Raw genomic sequence first — 23055 nt, 5'->3', positions numbered from 1 at the left:
TTTCTTTGACATGCGGGGGATGGCCAGCACAGGGTGAGTCCGCGCCTCATGCCGTATTCTGCATATCCCGCACACAAGTGAAAGCATCATGTGATGTCATGCAGCCACCGTATCCCCCCCACAAACAGTCCAGACATGCCTGCCTTGTTCAGACCTTGCCCCTAAAATGGAGCATAGACACCCACAAAACACATTGTGGACTTCCTATTTCCACCCACCTCCAGATCTTAAACTGCGTTCTGAAGAGAACACAGTTTAGGACCTTGCACATGCACTTACCAGCTGGACCAGCTTTTATGAAGCTGGAACATTTCCTTTACAAAACAAAAGAATTGTAGATAGTAGACTGTAGTTGGGATAAAATATATACTTGACCAAAGTGTAAGAAGAAAATAAGAAAGAAAAAAAGGTGTTGTCCATAAATGGGACACAAAGTTGGGTGTAACAGAAGTTCACTTTTATTAGATTCCAACAAAATGTCCAATTTTGGAATATATACCAGCAAAATATTTTAGTAAAAAAACCTACTGTATACATAAAAAATATGTGAAAGATTAGCAAATAATAAGAAATGTGTAGTAAAATCAAGAAGGTTCCTACTGTGTGTTGGTATTTGGTCAGCATACCGCTCATTGAGATCCCAGCTGCCACAATACCGATGCCAGGATCCCCACTGGATCACCATTCCACCACCGGTATACCGGCAAATTAGGTGATTACCCCTCTGTGGGTTTCCATGACACCCACAAAGGGAGAAAAGAACCTGTAGCTCACCACCGAGCCTGTATAACATGGCGAGTGCAGCGAAACCACAAGGAGCATCATTGCGCTCATTCCCTACCAGCATTCCACTGGTCGGGATGCCGATGTCTGTATAATTCGGCATCCCATGTGGCAGAACACCATACCAATCCCTGTGTGTTTATATACTTATATAGAGTTATATACTTATTATCATTCAATCATACTGTAGGTGGACAAACTATATGACCAATGTGCAACTGCACATGTGAATATTTGATCCTGTGGACTCAAGATAAATTCCACAGAAGAGACATAGTAGTGTTTACAAATACCTTCATTATATTTTATGACTGGGCAGAAGATAGATATGTGAGGTACAGTATGTACCCCATCAATAATGGAACCTAGCAACTCCTTTCTCAGTGTCCAATAGTGTGGTATGTCCATTGAAGTTTAGAATGGTAAGGATATCTTGTTAAACCATCTCTAAGGATGGGACCTGTGGGGAGGTCCACTTCTGCTGTATACAGTACCTTTTTTTTTTTAGCAAAAGTGACCAATATGATGAGAAATGGAAGGAGTGTGGGGGTGTAGGAGTAATAGTCCAAGAAGTAAAATCAGGCAAATTAAATGATTCCCATGAGAAAGGCACTGCTATACCCATAATATTTCTAATAAAAGAGTGGATTTTTTACCAAAACCTTCCAATTTTAGCACAATACTAGAAATTGGGGGTAATTCCAAGTTGATCGCAGCAGGAATTCTGTTAGCAATTGGGCAAAACCATGTGCACTGCAGGGGAGGCAGATATAACATGTGCAGAGAGAGATAGATTTGAGTGTGGTGTGTTTAATCTGCAATCTAATTTGCAGTGTGAAAATAAGGCAGCCAGTATTTACCCTGCACAGAAATAAAATAACCCACCCAAATCTCTCTCTGCAAATGTTATATCTGCCCCCCCTGCCGTGCACATGGTTTTGCCCAACTGCTAAAAAATTTCCTGCTGCGATCAACTTGAAATTACCCCCATTATGTGAGCAAGTGGCTGAAGTTGCATTTCCATTGACACCTTCCCATTTCTGTACTTATTACATTTTCTTTGAGCTTGAGAAAAGTTAGCCCTATTCAGAAATTTTATATGGATTACTTACAGTTTTACTGATCCTAAATACTGCAGTAGAGAACATTTTGGACCATAGAGGACCATCACTGGTGGGCAGTAAATTATAGAAAAGAAAGTGCAATTTGAATTTAGTACAGGTAGATAAAGTGAAAAAGGAATGCAGAGGGCATTGATTGTGGGTAAGGAGGCAGTTTGCTATATGCATCAAGTCTGGCTTAAAGATATAGTAGAATTGGGAATGAGAGATGTCATGTGTGTCTCTTAACTGTTGAACAGAATAAATATTGTCTTCTTGATTAAAGATATCACAAATTGCTGTAATACCTTTCTCATTCCAAGTGAAAAAGGTGGAGGTGGGATGTCAGGAATACCCAGAGTGGTAGATATATGGAAAAATGAGGGTCAGTATGCATACTTTTATGTAAAGTGATCCAAGCATTGTATGTATGCCTGAAAAATAAGTTTGACATTATCCCTTTAGGAATCTTGGAGCAAGGTATGTGGAAGGAAACTGCAGGGGAAAAGTGAGGGAATATGCCTTCTGTGGCCAGAGACCTGGTGTCATTTTGGGGAGGTGAGAGTAGAATCACAGTAGTTTTTTTAACAGATTATCCCACAACACCAGATTAAATGCCTTTTCCGTGTCAAGAGATAAAAGAGCATTAAGGGTGTCCTAATGAAAATCAAGTGTTGTAGTAGTACCTTCAGTTTGGTCTTGGTGTACCAATAAAGGTATCACCAACTTAAATCAATCATCTATGAATTTCATGAAAATGTTATAGTCAACACTGAGCAGATAAAGCAGTGTGGGATCCCTGCCCAGATTCAGAAAAAGTTTGATGATTGCATCATTAAAATATATAGGGTGTGGGTTGCCCTCAAAAATGTAGTTAGAAAATGCTATAAGGGTAGCAGCAAGAGAAGACTGGATAATTATATAGAATTCAACAGAGAGGCCATCAGGGCCTAGGGATTTGCAAGATTAGAAGTGTTTCATGGCTATTAATAATCCCAGATCAGTAATAGGCTGAATATTTGCCTCTATCTGGTCTTCACTCAGTTGAAGAGTGAGATACTGTATGTTGCCAAAAGGAGGTCTTATGGGCTGCATGAATTTGGTTTTGAGCATACAGCTTAAAATAACAATTAAATAAAATGTCTACTATAGTGGGTCCACTATTGTATGTTGTATAGACCCTTCAGGATAGATTAGAGCAAGTGGAATATTACAACTGTGTGAATTTGAACATGTCCCAAGTATTTCACACACAATCAACTTGCTGGTACATATTTTATTTTTAAATGACAGGGGCATTCAGGAGCTACTGTCTGTGGCCAAAAAAAAAATGTCAGGACATTTTTGTCATTCAGCAACAACATGGAAGAGATTGGGGTGTAGTATGTCTGACCGGTGGTCAGGAGACCACCAGTCAGCATACCGACGCCAGGATCCTGGCAGCATACCAACGTCTGGATCCTGGCGGGGAGGGGTGAGTGCAGCAAGCCCCTTGCAGGCTCTGTGGTGACCTGCAGTCACCACAGGTTTTATTCCCACTCTATGGGTGTTGTGGACACCCACGAGTTGAAATAGTCCCTGTTGGTCGGCATGCTGACCATCGGGATAGTGAGGGGGCGGGATGTTGGTGGAGGTCATGTGACCATCGGTCTCCCGAACGCCGGTCACATGAATACCACCTAAGAGATTGCAGTGGCTGCAAAACAGTTACATTTTCAATACCACCAGCTGAAGCAAGAGGGAGCAACAATGTGGAATTCCTCCCTTTACATGCATCACTGAATGGAGAAATAGCAGCAAGCCATCCAAGCTTACAAAACAAGCATTGACATAGGGAGAGGAGGGGGAATGTACCTTAGTCCAGTACAGTGAATAATTTATGCAAGGCACTAAAACCTTTGAAGTATTAACCTATGAAGTAATTTCAGTCAGTGCCAGCTTGAGTCAGATGATTCATTTAATTAAACTAATGGAAAATCAGCTTGGAAACTGAAGGAGGAGATGAAATTAAGAGATTCCACTAAGTATGTTGGGCTTGCAGATAACGTTCTTTATTTGTTTCACTAGGACCAAAGGGTTGTAAATATCTTGAAATTAGATCATTAAACTTTGTCAACATACTTGACCCTAGTTTAATATTTAATGTCTTTCTTTCCTACTAACACAGATTTTAAGTGATGAAAAGAGCTACTTGTGAGCAAGTTGGCAGCTCAAGTAGCACATGATATGACACAACAACATCTCCTCCTTCAGTTTCTCCAGCAACTGCTACTGCAAGAGACCCATTAGTCATGAGTCAGCACACAAGAGTGACATAACATTTTAATATCTGGTCAGGTCTCAAAAAATGACCAAATACTAGTGACATCTCTACCGTGACACATTCTGATACAGTAACCGTCCATGGAATGGCGGAGGATTATATTAATGACCGTGCAAAAATGAGCATGTCAGACAGTCCCTTTGACTACTGGGAGATAAAAAAAAGGATATTTGGAGTCCATTGTACAAACTTGCTTTGGTATACTTAAGCTTCCTACTGCCCAGTGTTTACTTGGAAAGAGTTTTCAGCACACCCAGGAACTTTGTAGGTGATCAGTGTAAGTGTACTTCCTCAAAATGTGGAATAGATGATGTTCATAAAAATGAAATACAAATTCCATGAGGAAGGTCCGGCCAATTACGTCAAAGTACAGAGACTATGCAATAATGGATTCCAGTGTGGATGAGTTAATATTATATGATGATGATATTAACAATAATGAAGGTTATGATGAGGATGATAATGACCTCTTCTAATTGTAGAGAGGATTAACAACATGATTAGCTGCCTTAAGCTTATTGGTACACTGTAGCTTGTCTTGTGGGGTCCAAAAATAAAGGAAGCACCTCAACCACAAAGTGAAATTCCCTGCCCCATCCTTTTTAAAATCCATAAGTGTTTAAATCTATCTATCTATCTATCTATCTATCTATCTATCTATCTATCTATCTATCTATCTATCTATCTATCTATCTATCTATCTTTCTGTCTATCTATCTATCTATCTATCTATCTATCTATCTATCTATCTATCTATCTATCTATCTATCTATCTCTATATACACTGCTCAAAAAAATAAAGGGAACACTAAAATAACACATCCTAGATCTGAATGAATGAAATATTCTTATTAAATACTTTGTTCTTTACATAGTTAAATGTGCTGACAACAAAATCACACAAAAATTATCAATGGAAATCAAATTTATTAACCCATGGAGGACTGGATTTGGAGTCACACTCAAAATGAAAGTGGAAAAACACACTACAGGCTGATCCAACTTTGATGTAATGTCCTTAAAACAAGTCAAAATGAGGCTCCAAATCCAGACCTCCATGGGTTAATTAAATTTGATTTCCATTGATCATTTTTGTGTGATTTTGTTGTCAGAACATTCAACTATGTAAAGTATTTAATAAGAATATTTAATTCATTCAGATCTAGGATGTATTAATTTTAGAGATGAGCGGGTTCGGTTCTCCGAGATCCGAACCCCCCTGAACGTCACCTATTTTACATGGTTCTGAGGCAGCCTCGGATCTTCCCGCCTTGCTCGGTTAACCCTAACGCACCCGAACGTCATCATCCCGCTGTTGGATTCTCGTGAGATTCGTATTCTATATAAAGAGCCGCGTGTTGCCGCCATTTTCACTCGTGCATTGGAGATTGAACGGAGAGGACGTGGCTGCGTTCTCTCCCTGAAAAACTCAGTAATCTGTGCTCAGTGTGCTGCAAATATCTGTGCTCAGTGTGCTGCAAATATCTGTGCTGTGTGCTGAAAATATCTACATACTCTACCTGAAAATGCTCCATATCTGTGCTCAGTGTGCTGCAAATATCTGTGCTCAGTGTGCTTTATTGTGGGGACTGGGGACCACCAGTATATAATTAATTATAGTAGTACAGTACAGTAGGCCATTGCTGTATCTTGCAGCTCTGTGTCACTGCAAGTATCCATTCCATATCTGTGCTGCATTTTTGTGAGCAGTATATATAGTATTACAGTGCAGCATTTTGGTGACCAACAGTATATAATTGTACAGTAGGTCATTGCTGTATCTTGCAGCTCTGTGTCACTGCAAGTATCCATTCTATATCTGTGCTGCATTTTTGTGAGCAGTATATATAGTATTACAGTGCAGCATTTTGGTGACCAACAGTATATAGTTGTACAGTAGGCCATTGCTGTATCTTGCAGCTCTGTGTCACTGCAAGTATCCATTCCATATCTGTGCTGCATTTTTGTGAGCAGTATATATAGCATTACAGTGCAGCATTTTGGTGACCAACAGTATATAGTTGTGTACAGTAGGCCATTGCTGTATCTTGCAGCTCTGTGTCACTGCAGGTATCCATTCCATATCTGTGCTGCATTTTTGTGAGCAGTATATATAGTATTACAGTGCAGCATTATGGTGACCAACAGTATATAGTTGTACAGTAGGCCATTGCTGTATCTTGCAGCTCTGTGTCACTGCAAGTATCCATTCCATATCTGTGCTGCATTTTTGTGAGCAGTATATATAGTATTACAGTGCAGCATTATGGTGACCAACTGTATATAATTGTACAGTAGGCCATTGCTGTATCTTGCAGCTCTGTGTCACTGCAAGTATCCATTCCATATCTGTGCTGCATTTTTGTGAGCAGTATATATAGTATTACAGTGCAGCATTATGGTGACCAACAGTATATAGTTGTACAGTAGGCCATTGCTGTATCTTGCAGCTCTGTGTCACTGCAAGTATCCATTCCATATCTGTGCTGCATTTTTGTGAGCAGTATTTATAGTATTACAGTGCAGCATTTTGATGACCAACAGTATATAGTTGTGTACAGTAGGCCATTGCTCTATCTTGCAGCTCTGTGTCACTGCAAGTATCCATTCCATATCTGTGCTGCATTTTTGTGAGCAGTATATAATAAGATTTTACTTACCGATAAATCTATTTCTCGTAGTCCGTAGTGGATGCTGGGACTCCGTAAGGACCATGGGGAATAGCGGCTCCGCAGGAGACAGGGCACAAGAATAAAAGCTTTAGGATCAGGTGGTGTGCACTGGCTCCTCCCCCTATGACCCTCCTCCAAGCCTCAGTTAGGATACTGTGCCCGGACGAGCGTACATAATAAGGAAGGATATTGAATCCCGGGTAAGACTCATACCAGCCACACCAATCACACCGTACAACTTGTGATCTGAACCCAGTTAACAGTATGATAAAACGAAAAGGAGCCTCTGAAAAGATGGCTCTCAACAATAATAACCCGAATTTTTGTAACAATAACTATATACAAGTATTGCAGACAATCCGCACTTGGGATGGGCGCCCAGCATCCACTACGGACTACGAGAAATAGATTTATCGGTAAGTAAAATCTTATTTTCTCTGACGTCCTAGTGGATGCTGGGACTCCGTAAGGACCATGGGGATTATACCAAAGCTCCCAAACGGGCGGGAGAGTGCGGATGACTCTGCAGCACCGAATGAGAGAACTCCAGGTCCTCCTCAGCCAGGGTATCAAATTTGTAGAATTTCGCAAACGTGTTTGCCCCTGACCAAGTAGCTGCTCGGCAAAGTTGTAAAGCCGAGACCCCTCGGGCAGCCGCCCAAGATGAGCCCACTTTCCTTGTGGAATGGGCTTTTACCGATTTTGGCTGTGGCAGGCCTGCCACAGAATGTGCAAGCTGAATTGTACTACAAATCCAACGAGCAATCGTCTGCTTAGAAGCAGGAGCACCCAGCTTGTTGGGTGCATACAGGATAAACAGCGAGTCAGATTTTCTGACTCCAGCCGTCCTGGAAACATATATTTTCAGGGCCCTGACAACGTCAAGCAACTTGGAGTCCTCCAAGTCCCTAGTAGCCCCAGGTACCACAATAGGTTGGTTCATGTGAAATGCAGAAACCACCTTAGGTAGAAATTGAGGACGAGTCCTCAATTCTGCCCTGTCAGAATGAAAAATTAAGTAAGGACTTTTATATGATAAAGCCGCCAATTCTGACACACGCCTGGCTGAAGCCAGGGCTAACAGCATCGTCACCTTCCATGTGAGATATTTGAAGTCCACAGTGGTGAGTGGTTCAAACCAATGTGACTTTAGAAAACTCAACACAACATTGAGATCCCAAGGTGCCACTGGAGGCACAAAAGGAGGCTGTATATGCAGTACCCCTTTTACAAATGTCTGAACTTCAGGCATTGAAGCCAGTTCTTTCTGGAAGAAAATCGACAGGGCCGAAATTTGAACCTTAATGGACCCTAATTTTAGGCCCATAGATAGTCCTGTTTGCAGGAAATGGAGGAAACGACCCAGTTGAAATTCCTCTGTAGGGGCCTTCTTGGCCTCACACCACGCAACATATTTTCGCCAAATGCGGTGATAATGTTTTGCGGTTACGTCCTTCCTGGCCTTGACCAGGGTAGGGATGACTTCATCTGGAATGCCTTTTTCCCTCAGGATCCGGCGTTCAACCGCCATGCCGTCAAACGCAGCCGCGGTAAGTCTTGGAACAGACAAGGCCCCTGCTGGAGCAGGTCCTTTCTCAGAGGTAGAGGCCACGGTTCGTCCGTGAGCATCTCTTGAAGTTCCGGGTACCAAGTCCTTCTTGGCCAATCCGGAACCACGAGTATAGTTCTTAATCCTCTCCTTCTTATGATTCTCAGTACCTTTGGTATGAGAGGCAGAGGAGGGAACACATACACTGACTGGTACACCCACGGCGTTACCAGGGCGTCCACCGCTATTGCCTGAGGGTCCCTTGACCTGGCGCAATATCTGTCTAGTTTTTTGTTTAGACGGGACGCCATCATGTCCACCTTTGGTTCTTCCCAACGGTTTACTATCAGGTGGAAGACTTCTGGGTGAAGTCCCCACTCTCCCGGGTGGAGGTCGTGTCTGCTGAGGAAGTCTGCTTCCCAGTTGTCCACTCCCGGAATGAACACTGCTGACAGTGCTATCACATGATTTTCTGCCATTGCCCTCCTGCTTCTCGTGCCGCCCTGTCTGTTTACGTGGGCGACTGACGTGATGTTGTCCGATTGGATCAATACCGCCTGACCCTGAAGCAGGGGTTTCGCTTGACTTAGGGCATTGTAAATGGCCCTTAGTTCCAGAATGTTTATATGAAGAGATGCTTCCATGCTTGACCACAAGCCCTGGAAATTTCTTCCCTGTGTGACTGCTCCCCAGCCTCTCAGGCTTGCATCCGTGGTCACCAGGATCCAATCCTGAATGCCAAATCTGCGGCCCTCTAGTAGATGAGCACTCTGCAGCCACCACAGAAGAGACACCCTTGTCCTTGGCGACAGGGTTATCCGCTGATGCATCTGAAGATGCGATCCGGACCATTTGTCCAGTAGATCCCACTGAAAAGTTCTTGCATGGAATCTTCCGAATGGAATCGCTTCGTAAGAAGCCACCATTTTTCCCAGGACCCTCGTGCACTGATGCACTGACACCTGGCCTGGTTTTAGGAGGTTCCTGACTAGCTCGGATAACTCCCTGGCCTTCTCCTCCGGGAGAAACACCTTTTTCTGGACTGTGTCCAGAATCATTCCTAGGAACAGTAGACGTGTCGTTGGAATCAGCTGCGATTTTGGAATATTTAGGATCCACCCGTGCTGACGTAACACTACCTGAGATAGTGCTACTCCGACTTCTAACTGTTCCCTGGACCTTGCCCTTATCAGGAGATCGTCCAAGTAAGGGATAATTAAGATGCCTTTTCTTCGAAGAAGAATCATCATTTCGGCCATTACCTTGGTAAAGACCCGAGGTGCCGTGGACAACCCAAACGGCAGCGTCTGAAACTGATAATGACAGTCTTGTACTACAAACCTGAGGTACCCTTGGTGAGACGGGTAGATTGGGACGTGGAGATAAGCATCCTTGATGTCCAGAGACACCATATAGTCCCCTTCTTCCAGGTTTGCTATCACCGCTCTGAGTGATTTCATCTTGAATTTGAACCTCTTTATGTAAGTGTTCAAGGATTTCAGATTTAAAATTGGTCTCACCGAGCCGTCCGGCTTCGGTACCACAAACAGCGTGGAATAATACCCCTTTCCCTGCTGTAGGAGGGGTACCTTGATTATCACCTGCTGGGAATACAGCTTGTGAATGGCTTCCAAAACTGCCTCCCTGTCGGAGGGAGACTTTGGTAGAGCAGACTTCAGGAACCGGCGAGGGGGAAACGCCTCGAATTCCAGTTTGTACCCCTGCGATACTACCTGTAGAATCCAGGGGTCCACTTGCGAGTGAGCCCACTGCGCGTTGAAATTCTTGAGACGGGCCCCCACCATGTCTGAGTCTGCTTGTAAAGCCCCAGCGTCATGCTGAAGACTTGGCAGAAGCAGGGGAGGGCTTCTGCTCCTGGGAAGCGGCTGCATGGTGCAGTCTTTTTCCCCTTCCTCTGCCCCGGGGCAGGAAGGAATGGCCTTTTGCTCGCTTGTACTTATGGGAACGAAAGGACTGAGTTTGAAAAGACGGTGTCTTTTTCTGCTGATGTGAAGTGACCTGGGGTAAAAAGGTGGATTTTCCAGCCGTTGCCGTGGCCACCAGGTCCGATAGACCAGCCCCAAATAACTCCTCCCCTTTATACGGCAATACTTCCATATGTCGTTTGGAATCCGCATCGCCTGACCACTGTCGCGTCCATAACGCTCTTCTGGCAGAAATGGACATAGCACTTACTCTTGATGCCAGGGTGCAAATATCCCTCTGTGCATCACGCATATATAGTAATGCATCCTTCAAATGCTCTATAGTTAACAGTATATTGTCCCTATCCAGGGTATCAATATTTTCAGTCAGGGAATCCGACCACGCGACTCCAGCACTGCACATCCAGGCTGAAGCGATTGCTGGTCGCAGTATAACACCAGTATGTGTGTATATACTTTTAAGAATATTTTCCAGCCTTCTATCTGCTGGTTCTTTGAGGGTGGCCGTATCAGGAGACGGTAACGCTACTTGTTTAGATAAACGTGTGAGCGCCTTATCTACCCTAGGGGGTGTTTCCAACGCGTCCTAACCTCTGACGGGAAAGGATATAGTGCCAATAATTTTTTAGAAATTAGCAGTTTTTTGTCGGGGGAAACCCACGCTTTTTCACACACCTCATTTAACTCATCTGACTCAGGGAAAACTATTGGTAGTTTTTTCACACCACACATAATACCCTTCTTTGTGGTACTTGTAGTGTCAGAAATGTTCAATGCCTCCTTCATTGCCGTGATCATGTAACGTGTGGCCCTACTGGACATTACGTTTGTCTCCTCACCGTCGACACTAGACTCAGTATCTGTGTCTGGGTCTGTGTCGACCCACTGAGGTAACGGGCGTTTTAGGGCCCCTGACGGTGTCTGAGACGCCTGGACAGGCACTAATTGATTTGCCGGCTGTCTCATGTCATCAACCGTTCTTTGCAAAGTGCTGACATTATCACTTAATTCTTTAGATACGATCATCCAGTCAGGTCTCGACTCCCTAGGGGGTGACATCACTAACCCAGGCAATTGCTCCGCCTCCACATCATTTTCCTCCTCATACATGTCGACACACACGTACCGACAGACAGCACACACACCGGGAATGCTCTGATAGAGGACAGGACCCCACAAGCCCTTTGGAGAGACAGAGGGAGAGTCTGCCAGCACACACCAAGCGCTATATATATATACAGGAATAACCTTATATAAGTGTTATTCCCTTATAGCTGCTGTTTATATAATTTTTAGCTGCCAATAGTGCCCCCCCTTCTCTTTTTTACCCTGATTCTGTAGCAAGTCTGCAGGGGAGAGTCAGGGAGCCGTCCTTCCAGCGGAGCTGTGAGGGAAAATGGCGCTTGTGTGCTGAGGAGATAGGCTCCGCCCCTTCACGACGTCCTTATCTCCCGCTCTTTTCTGTAAAAATGGCAGGGGTTAAAATACATCCATATAGCCCAAGAGCTATATGTGATGTATTCTTTTGCCAACCTAAGGTATCATCTGTTATATTGCGTCTCAGGGCGCTCCCCCCCAGCGCCCTGCACCCTCAGTGACCGGAGTGTGAAGTGTGCTGAGAGCAATGGTGCACAGCTGCGGTGCTGTGCGCTACCTTAGTCTGAAGACAGGATCGTCTTCTGCCGCCGATTTCACCGGACCTCTTCGCTCTTCTGGCTCTGTAAGGGGGCCGGCGGCGCGGCTCCGGGCCCCATCCAGGCTGAACCTGTGATCGTCCCTCTGGAGCTAATGTCCAGTAGCCTAAGAAACCCAATCCACTCTGCACGCAGGTGAGTCCGTTTCTTCTCCCCTTAGTCCCACGATGCAGTGAGCCTGTTGCCAGCAGGACTCACTGAAAATAAAAAACCTAAAATACACTTTTATTCTAAGCAGCTCAGGAGAGCCACCTAGCCTGCACCCTTCTCGTTCGGGCACAAAAATCTAACTGAGGCTTGGAGGAGGGTCATAGGGGGTGGAGCCAGTGCACAACACCTGATCCTAAAGCTTTTATTCTTGTGCCCTGTCTCCTGCGGAGCCGCTATTCCCCATGGTCCTTACGGAGTCCCAGCATCCACTAGGACGTCAGAGAAATAGTATTACAGTGCAGCATTTTGGTGACCAACAGTATATAGTTGTACAGTAGGCCATTGCTGTATCTTTCAGCTCTGTGTCACTGCAAGTATCCATTCCATATCTGTGCTGCATTTTTGTGAGCAGTATATATAGTATTACAGTGCAGCATTTTGGTGACCAACAGTATATAGTTGTACAGTAGGCCATTGCTGTATCTTGAAGCTCTGTGTCACTGCAAGTATTCATTCCATATATGTGCTGCATTTTTGTGAGCAGTATATATAGCATTACAGTACAGCATTTTGATGTCCAACAGTATATAGTTTTACAGTAGGCCATTGCTGTATCTTGCAGCTCTGTGTCACTGCAAGTATCCATTCCATATCTGTGTTGCATTATTGTGAGCAGCATTGTTGTGACCAGTATGTATACTAAACTGTGCGACGTGTGTTATACACCTGGTGATCATCCATGATTAAGGACAGGCAAGTCCGAAACGCGTTGATGAGGAGTTACAAGTGAAAGTCTGACGTCATCCCGCCTGCGCCATACGGGTGTGGAAACGACAGTGCAAGAAGACGGCATCGAGAACGGGGCAGCGGAACAAGATCTACATGTGAAAACCGAGTGACGGACGTCACTACAGGTAGGCAGATATAGGGAAAGACAGATAGTTAGGCTTTCCCCACTGCAGCCGCAGCACGGATCATAGCTCCGGTGTCCATAAAAGGACACACGCACAGGACTTTTACATCAGCACAGAAGTGCTGTAAACATTACCTATTAACCAATTTTTCTTTTTCACAGGTGTTTGCAACTTTTTTATTTTATTTTCTCTAATCTTGCTTTTATTTAAGCGCTCCTGTTTTTATCTTTTTATTGTTAACACCTGGTAATTACTGAATATACATCCTGTAATCTGTACTGAGTGATGCGTGATTATACACTCTATATTATTATTATTATTATTATTATTATCCTTTATTTATATGGTGCCACAAGGGTTCCATCAGCAACCAATTACAGAGTACATAAATAATCAAACAGGAAAACAGCTACTTACAGTCGATGACAGTATATGACAAGTACAGAGTAAATAAACATAGTTACATCAGCAGATGATACTGGAATAAGTATCAGGTGGCAGAAGACTGCTGGATGTGGTACAGTTGAAGATTATTAAAGTAATACAAAGGATAAGCACATGAGGGAAGAGGGCCCTGCTCGTGAGAGCTTATAATCTAAAGGGGAGAGGTAGACAGACATGGGTGACACAGATGGGGTACATAGAGAACGTGGAACAGAGAGTTAGGATGAGATTTGGCTGGGTTTGGTGAAGAATGTACAAGTCAATACTTAACATTGCAACATTTTACTGGGCTATGCAGGAGAAAATTAAAAATAGGGAAAAAAAAAAAAAAAGAATCGATAACTTCTACCGCTTTCAAAAAGGTCAATGGAAGCTGAAATAATTGACAACTACCTCATGGAAGCCAGATACAGTATACCAAACAGTACTTAGCAGAGTTAAGAATGAGTGCTTATGAAATAAAGTAACATTTTGTCATAATATTTCAGAAACTGCATGGCTGGTCTCTTGCACTCTTTTGCTCTAATACACCACCTGCTTTAGGATTTATATTCAAAAACATTATGTCTCCGTAATCCCAAAAACATCAGTCTTCTTGGAAAGTGGTTTGTTCCTTTGTAAGGGAAAGAGCACAAACGTTCTCAAACAACAGTTTCTCAATTTCTTTTTCCTCTGGTAAGGGATTGTGGATTTGCAGGAATATCTGAGCTTTTCTGTAATCAGAAAGCAGCGACTTTCTACAAATGTTTACAAATAATTCCAGTGATTTTGTCATTTTCTTCCAGTGATTTGGACCAATAATACCATTGCTTAGAATGAATAATTCCAGTGATTTTGTCATTTTCTTCCAGTGATTCGGACCAATGATACCATTGATTAGAATGAATAATTCCAGTGGTATTGAGGTGTTTGTGTCGCTTAGCTTAGCCGTCCAGCGACCACAGTGCACCTCTTTTTCTCTTTTCTTTGCATCATGTGCTCTTTGGGGCCAATTTTTTTAAGTGCCATCCTGTCTGACACTGCAGTGCCACTCCTAGATGGGCCAGGTGTTTGTGCCACCCTCTTGGGTCACTTTGCTTAGTCATCCAGCGACCTCGGTGCAAATTTTAGGACTAAAAATAGTATTGTGAGGTGTGAGGTGTTTAGAATAGACTGGAAATAAGTGGAAATTGTGGTTTATTGAGGTTAATAATACTATAGGATCAAAATTACCCCCAAATTCTATGATTTAAGCTGATTTTGTGGGTTTTTTGAAAAAAAACACCCAAATCCAAAACACACCCGAATCCGACAAAAAATTTTCAGGGAGGTTTTGCCAAAACGCGTCCGAATCCAAAACACGGCCGCGGAACCGAATCCAAAACCAAAACCCGAAAAATTTCCGCTGCACATCTCTAGTTATTTTAGTATTCCCTTTATTTTTTTGAGCAGTATATATATATATATATATATATATATATATAAATAATGGATGATGATCCCCACTCACATACAAATGTGTTTCATCTGTGTAGTGCGCCACAATGGTAACAGTCTATGTTCCACAAATATTTCCGTAAGGTCACGTAGACCAATAGAGGGCACTCACCAAATTTAAAATCCAAAGAAGGTCTTTATTGAGTCAACATAAATTCAATGTAAGTCGATGTTTCAACCCTACATGGACCTTTGTCAAGACAGGTATCACAGACATCCTCACATCATGTCTCCTGCCTCCATGATGTGAGGATGTCTTTGATACCTGTCTTGACAAAGACACGTATAGGGTCGAAACGTCGACATATATTGAACTTATGCTGACTAAATAAAGACCTTCTTTGGATTTTAAATTTGGTGAGTGCCCTCTATTGGTCTACATGACCTTACTAGGAATATTATATATATATATATATATATATATATATATGTGTGTGTGTGTGAGAGAGAGATAGATCAGACATAAGGTTTTACATTTAACCTCCAACTGTTTTATTTAAAATTAAGATTACATATTTTTATTGCCTTAAGTATTGCCGCAGTAACACTAAGCACTTCATTACTAGTTCATTTTGATACATTATGTAAAATATGTGGGAATATATTACACATACATTTTTTATAATTTTGTAAAATATTTATTACTCCTTGGAAGCTTCTTTTTCCTGTGTTTTCATGTAGTCCATTACAATACTGTTGAACACATGACATTACGATTCTCTGGATAGGTGTCATGTTTGCTTTAAGTATACTCAGTATTTTATCATAAATTGGCGTTATAAATGACAGTGAGTACTACAATTAGTTTTTTTGTACTATATGTAGTCTAATTAGATTAATAGTAGCATTAGTATACTGTTTTCAATACATGTATTAAAGCAAAATCAAATGTGTTGCATTATTTGTGGAGCCATTGTTATGTCATCAAAAGAACAAGACAATTTGCAGACTAAGTGACATAAATTCACAAATCAACATGTAGCCCTGTCCTTATACATTTGTTACAAAGTACAAAAACTGTGACTGGTTCTATAATCCTTTGCGATTCACATTGCTTTCATGTAAGCATGTCTGTCTCTTATGTTTACATATTGAACAAAACACTTTGAGGCTTGACTCCTGTTGGTCTACTTTGTTGTTCCATTCCTGATGTACAGACACTCTACACTACACATGTTCTCCTTAGATGTACGTTTTTATGTTTGTGAAATAAATTTGTTTCAAATGTATGACAACATTTGCTGTTATTTCAATCATACATATAATTGGATCTTGGGTTTAACTAGAAACTGCCTTATCTATTTGTGAAAATTATATACCTTGACTGTATTCACTAAAGCTTTGTATGCAATGAAAAATTACATACAGTATGTATATATATATATATATATATATTAAAAAAAAAAATATATATATATATATATATATATATATATATACATACACACAGTATATACACTGCTCAAAAAAAAATAAAGGGAACACTTAAACAACACATCCTAGATCTGAATGTATGAAATATTCTTATTAAATACTTTGTTCTTTACATAGTTGAATGTGCTGACAACAAAATCACACAAAAATTATCAATAGAAATCAAATTTATTAACCCATGGAGGTCTGGATTTGGAGTCACACTCAAAATTAAAGTGGAAAAACACACTACAGGCTGATCCAACTTTGATGTAATGTCCTTAAAACAAGTCAAAATGAGGCTCAGTAGTGTGTGTGGCCTCCACGTGCCTGTATGACCTCCCTACAATGCCTGGGCATGCTCCGGATGAGGTGGCGGATGGTCTCCTGAGGGATTTCCTCCCAGACCTGGACTAAAGCATCCGCCAACTCCTGGACAGTCTGTGGTGCAATGTGGCGTTGGAGGATGGAGAGAGACATGATGTCCCAGATGTGCTCAATTGGATTCAGGTCTGGGGAACAGGCGGGCCAGTCCATAGCATCAATGCCTTCGTCTTGCAGGAACTGCTGACACACTCCAGCCACATGAGGTCTAGCATTGTCTTGCATTAGGAGGAACCCAGGGCCAACCGCACCAGCATATGGTCTCACAAGGGGTCTGAGGATCTCATCTCGGTACCTAATGGCAGTCAGGCTACCTCTGGCGAGCACATGGAGGGCTGTGTGGCCCCCCAAATAATTGCCACCCCCATAGGTGTGCGCAGGGGGGGGTGCCTGGTGCGCACAGGCACACCCTAATGTCTGGCACCCTGATCTCACATGCCTGATGCAGCGATCGCTGAGCAGGCTGATTACTGCCCCCTCTGTGCTGCACCCTGTCAGGACTGCATTACTGACCGGACGCCTGGGTTAATCAAGGGTGCCACTGCCACCGGCTTTCAAACTCCCGGCTCCCCCTCCATGTATAAAAACAGCGTGATGTGATGTGATTACGTCATGCTGCTCGCACGCCCACCCGCCACATGCCCACCTCTCTCCTTCTATGCTATGCCAACGCCAGCCACTGATGATGATCAGCATGCATCCACCGTTCCTCTTAGGAAGACAAATTCAATACTGGCAGGCGGTCCGCTGCAGCATTGACACGTCACTCGTTTTTCCAGCAGCAGCAGTACTAGTTTGCGACTGTCAGTGTCAGTGAGTTACTGCAGCTTGCAGGGGAAAGAGGGGGGGGGTGCAGACCAGGATGAGGAGGAGCAGTGTAATTGCAGTGAGTGCCATCAGGGGTGCTTGTTTGGTGCACACCACAACATCTGACAATGTATCTGCTTTATTAGGATTGGTACAAGGGTGAATATTTTGTACTGCTTCGACCATCAATAGATGGTGCTAGACACGCCCAAAAGGCGGGGCTAGACACACCCCTCTGACGGTGCACCCCCTAATAAAATGTCCTGCGCACGCCTATGGCCACCCCCCACCACTACTGACCCACTGCAAAAAAACGGTCATGCTGGAGGATGTTGCAGGCAGCAGACTGTTCTCCTTGGCGTCTCCGTACTCTGTCACATCTGTCACATGTGCTCAGTGAGAACCTGCTTTCATCTGTGAAGAGCACAGGGCGCCAGTGGCGAATTTGCCAATCTTTGTGTTCTCTGGCAAAAGCCAAACGTCCTGCACGGTGTTGGGCTGTAAGCACAACCCCCACCTGTGGACGTCGGGCCCTCATACCACCCTCATGGAGTCTGTTTCTGATCGTTTGAGTAGACACATGCACATTTGTGGCTTGCTGGAGGTAATTTTGCAGGGTTCTGGCAGTGCTCCTCCTGTTCTTCCTTGCACAAAGGGGGAGGTAGCGGTCCTGCTGCTGGGTTGTTGCCCTCCTACGGCCTCCTCCACGTCTCCTGATGTACTGGCCTGACTCCTGGTAGTGCCTCCATGCTCTGGACACTACGCTGACAGACACAGCAAACCTTCTTGCCACAGCTCGCATTGATGTGCCATCCTGGATGAGCTGCACTACCTGAGCCACTTGTGTGGGTTGTAGACTCCGTCTCATGCTACCACTAGAGTAAAAGCACCACCATCTTTCAAAAGTGACCAAAACATCAGCCAGAAAGCATAGGAGCTGAGAAGTGGTCTGTGGTCACCACCTGAAGAACATCTCCTTTATTGGGGGTGTCTTGCTAATTGCCTATAATTTCCACCTGTTGTCTATTCCATTTGCACAACAGCATGTGAAATTGATTGTCAATCAGTGTTGCTTCCTAAGTGGACAGTTTGATTTCACAGAAGTGTGATTGACCTAGAGTTACATTGAGTTTTTTCAGTGTTCCCTTTATTTTTTTGAGCAGTAGACAGTATATATATATATATATATATATATATATATATATATATATCTACAATATAAAAGCGAAGATTTGTCCTTCTGTCTTTCTATACAAATCCACAAGCGAAGATCGTGAAATTTTACATACCAGCGTATTAAAACACGGCAGAGGCAACTAAAACAATTAGAAATCCCTAGCACCCCTAGTGGGGAGACAGCCATACAGAGTATATCAGGAGACAGCATAACTCCAGAATTGCTGGCGCAATGTACTAAAAAATTGGTACATGTATGATTTACAATCTGAAAACAAACACTGTGGGGGGAAGACACCCCTAGCACCCTTAGGGGTGAGGCAGCAGCACTGAGTATTTCAGCAGACAGCATAACTCTGGAATGCCTGGAGCAATTTACACCAAACTTGGTACACATCTGACTTACAAGCTGTGAAAAACTCGGGGGGGGGGGGGGTTTAGACACCTCTAGCACCCCTATTGATGGGCCAGCAGCACAGAGTATTTCAGGAGACAGCATAACTCACAAATGCCTGGACCAATTTACAACAAACTTGGTACACAGGACATGCATGATATGTCAGTTATTACAGGACTGCATGTGACAGGGCCAGTGACATGATGTGAGGAAGGGAATGCAGGTAGCATAAACCCACACGCTGAGAATTATATAGTGGAAGTAGCACGGTCCCCCAGCAGCAGAGTATATCAGGAGATACATAATGTACTGCGCTATAGCCTGTCACTGTGGCCGGCACTCCGGGGCGGGGGAGTTCTGGTGTGCGGGAGCATGGCAGCGGCCGGGTAGCCATGAACCCCATCCCCCGGAGTGACAGCAGCCGGCCACAGCCATGCCCCCGCACCAACAACCCCTTACCCCCCCCAGCCCCGGCCACAGTGACAGCAGCCGACCGCAGCCATGTCCCTGCAACCGCCCCCCGGAGACCCGGCCACAGTGACAGCAGACGGCCAAAGCCGTGCTCCCAAACCCCCCACCCCCCGCCCCCCCGAGTCCCGGCCACAGTGACAGCAGCCGAAGACATGCCGCAACCCCCCCCCCCCTTCAGTGACAGCAGCCAGCCGCAGCCATGCCCCCGCACCCCCACCCCCCGGAGTCCCGGCCACACTGACATCAACCGTAGCCATGAACCCCATCCCCTGGAGCGACAGCAGCCGGCCACAGCCATGTCCCCGCACCCCCCCCCCCGGGAACACGGATACAGTCTCAGCACTAGAACCCCCGCCACAGTGACAGCTGACGGCCGCACTACAGTATCATCCGCCGCAACCATGCCCCTTGCACCCCACAGCCCCGCACCCCGGAGTCCCAGCAACAGTAATAGCAGCTGCACACCCCCCCCCCGGAGTCCCGCAGCCATGCCACCGCACCATCCCCCAGTCCCGGCTACAGCTGCCGCAGACATGCCCCCGCACCCCCCCCGGAGTCCCAGCTACAGTGTCAGCACCTGGCAGCAGACATGCTACTGCACCCCTTCCCCTCACCCGGAGACCCGGCCACAGTGACAGCTGATGACCGCACTACAGTATCAGCCGGCGCAACCATGCCCCCGCAACACCCCCCCCCCCCGGAGTCCTGGCCACAGTGACAGCAGGCAGCCAATGCCATCCACCCCCCCCCCGGAGTGATAGCAGCCGTCCGCAGCCATGCCCCCCCCCCCCCCCGGAGTCCCAGCTACAGGGTCAGCAGCCAGCCGCAGCCATGCTCCTGCAACCCCTTTCCCCCCCGAGACCCGGCCACAGTGACAGCAGACGGCCGAAGCCATGTCCCCGCAACTCCCCACCCCCAGTCCCAGCCACAATGACAGCAGCCGGCCGCACTACAGTAACAGCCGGCGCAACCATGCCCCCTGCAGCCCCCCCCCAGAGTGACAGCAGCTGGCCGCAGCCATGCCCCGCACCAACAACCTCTCCCCCCCCCAGTCTCGGCCACAGTGACAGCAGACGGCCGAAGCCATGTCCCCGCAACCACCACCCCCCATCCCCCCGGAGACCCGGCCACAGTGACAGCAGACGGCTGAAGCCATGCTCCCGCCCCCCCCCCCCGAATCCCGGCCACAGTGACAGCAGCCGAAGACATGCCGCATCCCCCCCTTCAGTGAAAGCAGCCAACCGCAGCCATGCCCCCGCACCCCCCCCCCCCGGAGTCCCGGCCACACTGACATTGGCCGTAGCCATGAACCCCATCCCCTGGAGCAACAGCAGGCGGCCACAGCCATGTCCCCACCTCCCCACCCGGGAACACGGCTACAGTCTCAGCACCCGGCCGCTGCCATGCTCCCGCACACCAGAACCCCCCCGCCCCGGAGTGCCGGCCACAGTGACAGCTGACGGCCGCACTACAGTATCATCCGGCGCAACCATGCCCCCTGCACCCTACAGCCCCGCACCCGGAGTCCCAGCAACAGTAACAGCAGCTGCACACCCCTCCCCCCGGAGTCCCGCGGCCATGCCCCCGCACCCCCCCGGAGTTCCAGATACAGTGTCAGCACCCGGCAGCGGCCATGCTCCCGCACCCCTTCCCCCCCAGAGACCCGGCCACAGTGACAGCTGAAGACCGCACTACAGTATCAGCCGGCGCAACCATGCCCCCGCAACCCCCCCCCCCCCCCGGAGTCCTGGCCACAGTGACAGCAGGCAGCCGTTGCCATCCACCCCCCCCCCCCCCCCGAGTGATAGCAGCCGTCCGCAGCCATGCCCCCTCCCCCCCGGAGTCCCAGCTACAGTGTCAGCAGCCAGCCGCAGCCATGCTCCCGCACCCCTTTCCCCCCCGGAGTCCCGGCCACACTGTCAGCAGACGGCCGCAGCCAAGTCCCCGCAACCGCCCGTCCCCCCGAGTCCCAGCTACAGTGTCAACAGCCGGCCGCAGCCATGCCCCCTTACACCCCCCCCCTGGAGTCCCGGCTACAGTAACAGCAGCCGCAGCCATGCCCCCGCACCCCCCCAGTCCCGGCTACAGTAACAGCAGCCGCAGTCATGCCACCGCACCCCCCCCATTCCCGGCTACAGTAACAGCAGCCGCAGCCATGCCCCTGCACCCCGCCCACCCCCCCAGTCCAGGATACAGTATCAGTAGCCGCAGCCATGTAATCGCACCCCCAAGTCCACCCCCCCTGGAGTTCAGTCTTCAGTAACAGCAGCCGCAGCCATGCCCCCGCACCCCATCAACCACCACCCCTCCTAGTCCAGGATACAGTATCAGTAGCCGCAGCCATGCTACCGCACCCCCAGGTCAGCCCCCCCCCGGAGCCCCGGCTACAGTAACAGCAGCCGCAGCCATGCCACCGCACCCCCAAGTCCCCCCTGGATTCCCGGCAACAGTAACAGCAGCTGCAGCCATGCCCCCGCACCCTCTTCCCCCCTGGAGTCCCAGCAACAGTATCAGCTGCCGCAGCCATGCCCCCACACCACGCCCACCCCCCCACCCCCTAGTCCCAGCTACAGTATCAGCAGCCGCAGCCATGCCACCGCACCCCGAAGTCTCCCCCCGGAGTCCCGGCTACAGTAACAGCAGCCGCAGCCATGCCTCCGCACCCCCCCCACTCCCACCCTCCATCGGCTCTCACCATTCACCCCCCCCTCCCCAGATCTTCCTGTTGTTCTGTGGCCCGCACCGGCACCCCCTCAGCAGCAGCAGCACTCTAGTCTATTCTACCGGCTACCAGTAGCAGCAGTAGCTGACAGCTATGCCCCCGCTCCCTCCGCCGGCTCTCACCATTCACACCCCACTCCTCCTCAGCTATTACTGTTGTTCTGTGGTCATCAACCCCCTCCACATGCCTCCACAAATTTCTGCACCCACCAGATCCCGCACGGATATGTCTAAAATCAAGTGATCCCGCACTGGCTGTCACTCCCCCCCTTTATACTTGCAGAAGGCAACATAATCATAGGTGCTGTGTGCAAACAATATGTAGAACCCTCACCCCCCAGCTATCCACACCCTGCTTTCCCCCCACTCCCTTCCCTCTCTGACCTAATCCCCCCATCCCTCCCGTTCCTCTCTGATCTGATCCCCCCCGTTCCTCTCTGGCCTAATCCCCCACGTTCCTCTCTGATCTAATCCCCCCATCCCTCTCTGACCTAATCCCCCCATCCCTCTCTGACCTAATCCCTTCATCCCTCTCTGGCCTAACTCCCACCCCTCCTCCCGTCCCTGTCTGGCCTAATCCCCCTCCTCTTCCTCTGGCCTGATCCACCGCTCCTCCTCCCGACACTTTCTGGCCT

This window comes from Pseudophryne corroboree, chromosome 5, assembly GCF_028390025.1.
Source record: "Pseudophryne corroboree isolate aPseCor3 chromosome 5, aPseCor3.hap2, whole genome shotgun sequence".
Taxonomy (NCBI): Eukaryota; Metazoa; Chordata; class Amphibia; order Anura; family Myobatrachidae; genus Pseudophryne; species Pseudophryne corroboree.
Note: the sequence above shows the minus strand (reverse complement) of the source record.